Below are 6,323 nucleotides of genomic sequence, written 5' to 3' on the forward strand. Positions count from 1 at the left end.
CTTTAAAAAAAAAAAAAAAAAAAAAAAAAACTTTTAATTTGGGGTGTAAGAAGAGAGCGGCTGGAATTGGAGTGTTTTTTTAATTAGAAGTAGAGCCCGAGCGTGGAGTTAGTGGTGTTGAGGGAGATATATGTGGTAAGGTGAAAGAGGAAGAGCACTTCTGGGGGAAATCGAAATGGGTCAGGACACATATAGACAATCCTTCGCCCCACTGTTACTATGGTAACGTACCATGGTGCGTGGCGGATGCCACCTTCTCGGCAGGTTTGAACCCAAACACACACACATACATAAACACAGCTTTTACCTGCAGAAATCTCCTTGTTGGGTTTATTGTTTTGAAAATGTATGTTTATCTACCATTACAGGCTTGATTTATTTTCTGGGGCATAGATAAAATAGGCATCCTAAAATCATGGACTTGGGGCCCTAAAAATTAATTTGATATGATTTTTTTGTTTGTTTGTTTTTCATTGTCGTTAATGATCATGGTTTTGAGGTCCATGATTTTACTAGTTTTAACTTTGCTGAATGTAAAAATCCACATAATTAGCAATCAAACATCCATTTTGTTTTTCCCCCAATGCTCCAAAACACCTAATAGTAGTTTATGACAAACAACAGCATCATCAAGCCTGTAAGATCAATTTACTGTAAGCATCTCCATCAACACAAACAAACTTAGTGAAATTAATAATGAATAATGGTGTGATCTTGTTGATGAGTAATACTTTACTCAATACACAAATCTTCACTGCAGGACACAGGGATAAATGCAAGAACAGGGGCACTGAACATTGTGATTTTGACCTAGGACACGCACACACACACACACACACACACACACGCTCTCTCTCTCTAATGTTTTCTGAATATGAATACCCCTGTGCTCGAGGAGGAACTGCTAGTTTTGCTGGAGAATCTCATTAGCATCGTAATAGCTTGCAGCCTTATTTGCATATTGCCAAGAGTGATTTTTTTTCCTTTGGATAAAGGAGAGAGAGAGAGTTGGTAAAAACTTTGAAGCTCCATATTTTATTTCATTATTTAAGTTAAATAAATTCTAATTGAAAGACGCCTTTCAATTATGTTTCCCTACTTGTATTAGATACAAATAGTTGACTTGTTGAGCATTTGCAGAGAAAACATCCATTACTGCTGAGATAAACAATATTTAGTTTTTTCTCATTATGAAAAAATAAATCACAAAATAAACAAAAATATCATAGTTTGTGCTTCAATTAATCTGAAACTACAGAAAGACAACAAATGTGTCACCTGAGGGACATTTTAGCAATAAGGAACACAAACTCATTTTTGAAGAACTGCTGACAACATTATCTCAAAATTAGGATATTTAAAGACTAACATTTTGTGCCATGTACATTTGAACTGTTTTCATGCACATTAGGCAATTTCTTCTGATGCCTTCACTGTAAGCATGTGAAATCCCCTCTGCATACTTCATTACAGTTGACCTTTCCTTGTGGTAATTGTGTGTCTCCATTTGACTTCGCTATCGGACTTCATTTCAGTGGCGTATGACATATTTGTGATGTGAAAGCAATATTTACTCGGCCCTGCTGGTGGTCACCAAACGGCAGTATCTCAGTCTCACACATATTCGTTTTCCTTGATGGTGACATTCTAAAGCCAAACCTGGAGATCTGAAAACCCTTTGTATTTTCTACTGTAATAAAAAACAGAAAAGAAAAAAAAAATCTAATTTCACAGTTTAACATGCTTGACTTGTCTGACTTGTGTCACTTGAGTATGCAAAACCTAACTGTCGACTTCCCCCAAGGGATTTATGGGAAACAATTACCTTGACTTAGTTTAGTTGCGAGCTGCATAGCATAATTTATTTGTGTATGTTGTACATGCATTATATTTTGTGCCTGAGTAGCGGACATAAAAGTAAATTAAAGAAGGCTATACTCAAAGAATCAAGGTAATTATTCTTACTAAACCACAAGAGTAAACTAAACTGATTGGTTTTTATACTGAATGCTTCCTATGGGGCAAATAGCCCTATATCGAGGTATACAGCCTATATATATATATATATATATATATATATATATATATATATATATATATTCTTTTTGTTCTTTCTTTTCTTTTCTTTTTTCTTTTCTTTTCTATTCTACTTTCTGACTTCTTCTGATTAACAAAAGCAAAAAAGACCTCTAACACTAGCTTGCTCTATACTTTTTCTATTCTATCTGTTTTCTTTTTATTTATTATATGATTAAAAAAAAAACCTTGCTACGTGTACTGCATTAAGCTAACTGAGACTTGTTATAGCACTTGCATATCATTGCTCTTTTGTTGATTTGATTGCTTCCATTGTCCTCATTTGTCCTCATCTATCTATCTATCTATCTATCTGTCTGTCTGTCTGTCTGTCTATCTATCTATCCTATATATTTTTTCAAAGTTACAAATTCCAAAGGATTATTGAAATAAATTTGGCAAGAAAATACTTATTTGTTTTTTACACTTCGAAATTTTACTTGCTGTTTCTTTGTAATTGTTTGTAAATTTTATAGCAATTTCTAAACAACTTCTAGAAAACCATTTTTGCACCTAGAACAACATATTTTTCAGTGTAAAATTTATAATTGCTACAGATTTGGTACTATATAAACCCTGAAAATCTTTCTGCTATTGTTTCTGCAAAAATCTTTCTCTATCTAATTGTACCACTATGCCACTGAACTACGCCAACAACCGGCATTGCATTGATTCAGTATTGAAGTCTGTCTTTCTCTCTTCAGCACACCGTTTTTCCCTCTCTACATTTCACTCACTAACTCACTCTCACCCTCTGCCCAGTCTTGAAGTCTACATAGATCTTCACCATCATCGAACATCTGTTTACAATTTCAGTCATGGGGTTGAGGCCCTTCACGAACACTTACATATCAACTAACACAACAGTCTCATGGTGATCTGTACCGAGCATGATAAATGACTTTGTCCCAGTATCCTGTGATTTGATTTCATCATTTCGTACTGGGAAACACCCAGTTTTATTGATGGAGAAAATGGAAGAGGGAGGGAGAAAGAATGTCAAATACAGTACACACATCTATAAAACCAGCAACACACACACACACACACACACACACACACCAATTCCCTCCCCCATCTCTACTTCCTCTCCTCTCCTGAAGCTTGCTTCCCCACACACACACACACACATACACACACAAAATGAGCATGTAAACCGTGGCATATATTTTAACACCCACAGAGATCCACATATGACAACTGTTCATCCACATGGACAAATATCTGTTTAAAATATGCAATCATATTGTTTGTGAGTATGTGCTATGATCTCTCTGTGTGTGTATTTGTCTCTCTAGGGCAAACACAGTCCAGTCTCAAGGGAATAGTCTCAGGCTGAATGTTGCTGCAATGAGGGAGTGGAATTTTACCCACACTCCACCTCAGCAGGAGACCCGAACACACACACACACACACACACACACACACACACACACACAAGCGCACCTTCTCTCTCTCAGCCTGTCTGTCTTTTTCTCCTGCTTCATGATTATTCATTCTATTCCAGACAACAGAAAATGACTAGCATGTGTTGACACATGTTCCCACCTCTCTGAGGATTCAGAAGCAGTCCTGGTGACTAGCATCTCACTCACATCTGAGGGTTTGATGTTTCACCTGACTATAAGAAGTATTCGATTGAAGTTATACCGTTCGCCTGATTTGCCAGATGTGACACTGTGATGATTGAGCTGACAACAATACCTTTTAAGTGAAAATGAGACAAGCAACAGATAAATTAGATGCCAATGTGTTTTCTGCTGTCTTTAAAAACCAAAAATAGTTACCAAGTTTGTGGAAAAACATTGGACACTTTTTGCCATGACCACACTGATGAGCAGAGCAGAAAAATACAGTCAAGCACAAACAGTTTTCGCAGTGTCTTAATTAGAATTATAAAATGGATAGTTTTCTCATTTCTAATTGGATGAGCTGCATTGTTATAATAATGCTGATAAATAAGTTGCTACATTGCTTGGCAACCGTAAACAATTCCAGTTAACAAACAATCCTCTATTCTGAATTATAACAGTTTATTGAGTATTAGTGAATCTTGTTTATTCCAGTTGCCAATGTTTAATAAAATCTTTGCATTATTCCTACATCATAAAAATACTTTGTTAGCCTAAATGTGCTTCATGTAGTAACATCTAAATGAACTGGTGTAAATAAATGCACATACATACATAACATGCCTGAATCAATTTAAATACATTACTATAGGTTACACCAATGAAGGCTTTTTTTCTCTTAGAAGATGTAGAAATAGATCCTTTGCATGCTACGTATCTTCTAAACTGTAAAAACGTGGTAAAATGACTGTTATGCACAGCCTTATTTCTGCATACTGTACATAAAATGTAACAGATGCAGTGCAGACAGTAAATGAGGAACCACCACTCTTCATCAAGAAATGCACATCCACACAAGCACAAACATAGACAGCATGACTGTATGCTGTATGACTGAATCAGCGGTCAGAGCTGCAGGCATTCAGATACAGAGAGAGAGTGAGAGAAAGGCAAAAACCCTTTATATCGACAGATTACTCACACACGCACACACGCACACACACACTGCAGATTACCCCGGCAGCCCCGATGAGATTATCATTCTCGCAGATTCTGAACTCATGTTGTTGGAAGATAGCAGTCTGCTTCTACACCGAACATTCTGACTGCCCACAGAACTAGACCTGATCTGGATGCAGTGCAGTTATGACTGAAAAACAGGATCTGATGTGCAGCTGAAGTTCATGTCAGTATGTTATACAATGAGGATCTGGACACTTGGACATGTCATTGCATTAGATAACAAAATGAGTGGCATCTGCAAACAAATGATGGCAGTGCATTTCTCTAGTGTCACTTTTATGAGCCATTTTTACAATGATTTTAACTGGCCTCAAGGTGACTTTGAATGGATGTATGAAGTCATTTTGCTCAAGTTCATACAGATGCCCTACATTGAAAAAAGTGGTAACATGCAATTGTTGCTTCAAAGATTTGTTTCTACATTCCTGAAGCTCAAACAGAAGAGCATTCAGTGAGAAACGGCAAGGTCATGGGTTTGATTTCCATGAATGCATGAACTGATAAAATGCGCAGTATACTCTGAATGCAATTTTGGATAAAAGTATTTGCCAAATGCATAAATGTGACCCTAGACCACAAAACCAGTCATAAGTAGCACGGGTATATTTGGAGCAATAGCCAAAAATACATTGTATGGGTCAAAATGATCGATTTTTCTTTAATGCCAAAAATCATTAGGATATTAAGTAAAGATCATGTTCCATGAAGATATTTTGTAAATTTCCTACCATAAATGTAATAAAACTTAATTTTTGATTAGTAATATGCATGGCTAAGGACTTCGTTTGGACAACTTTAAGTCTCAATATTTTGATTTCTTTTTGCACCCCCAGCTTTATTCAGCTTTCAGATGATGTGTTTGAAAAATTGACCATTATGACTGGTTTTATGGTCCAGGGCTAACTAGGGCTGAAGCTATCGAATATTTTAGTAATCGAGTATTCTACCGAAAATTCCATCGATTAATCGAGTAATCGGATAAGAAGAACTTTTTCTTTATTAAAGAGCAATACTAAGTATACGAGAGAAAAAGACAGGTCTCTTAAAATTAACAAGTAATTTGTTTCCTTTTTAGAAAGGAAAAATATTTTTATTGCTGAAATTGCATATATTAATAACTGTGAAAACTAAACCCATTTAGTGCATTTAATTGCCATATTACATTCAAAATGCAAATACAAATATATACAAATTTAAAAATCAATTTCAAATTACTTTAAAAAGGTAAACATAGTACAACCAAAAACTAAGACATAAATCAGAATAATAGTAATAAAAAAATTATAATAAAACCTTAACATTGTGTAACTTAACTTTCAAGTTTCAGCCGATCTAGCTCAGGCATGACATAAGCCTTTACTGTCTTCTTGGAAGGCTTTGTGGCTTTTGTAAGAGGCAAAAATTTGTGGGCAGGAAGCTAACGTGGAACAAAAACAAGAGTCCATACAGATAACATTTATTAACACATTTTTCAGCAACATGAATTTAAAGTTATTTGGAGAATAAACCCTCTTAAATGTCTCTCTGCATACTGGTGTGTGTGTGTGTGTGTGTGTAATCCTTTAAAGGAGCATGTGGTTGCAAACACAGTGCTCTGTATGTAGTTACAGTAAATGGTAGGGATGCACCGAAATGAAAATTCTGGGCCGAAAC

Source organism: Sinocyclocheilus anshuiensis, unplaced genomic scaffold, assembly GCF_001515605.1.
Source record: "Sinocyclocheilus anshuiensis isolate Anshui unplaced genomic scaffold, SAMN03320099.WGS_v1.1 scaffold328, whole genome shotgun sequence".
Classification (NCBI taxonomy): Eukaryota; Metazoa; Chordata; class Actinopteri; order Cypriniformes; family Cyprinidae; genus Sinocyclocheilus; species Sinocyclocheilus anshuiensis.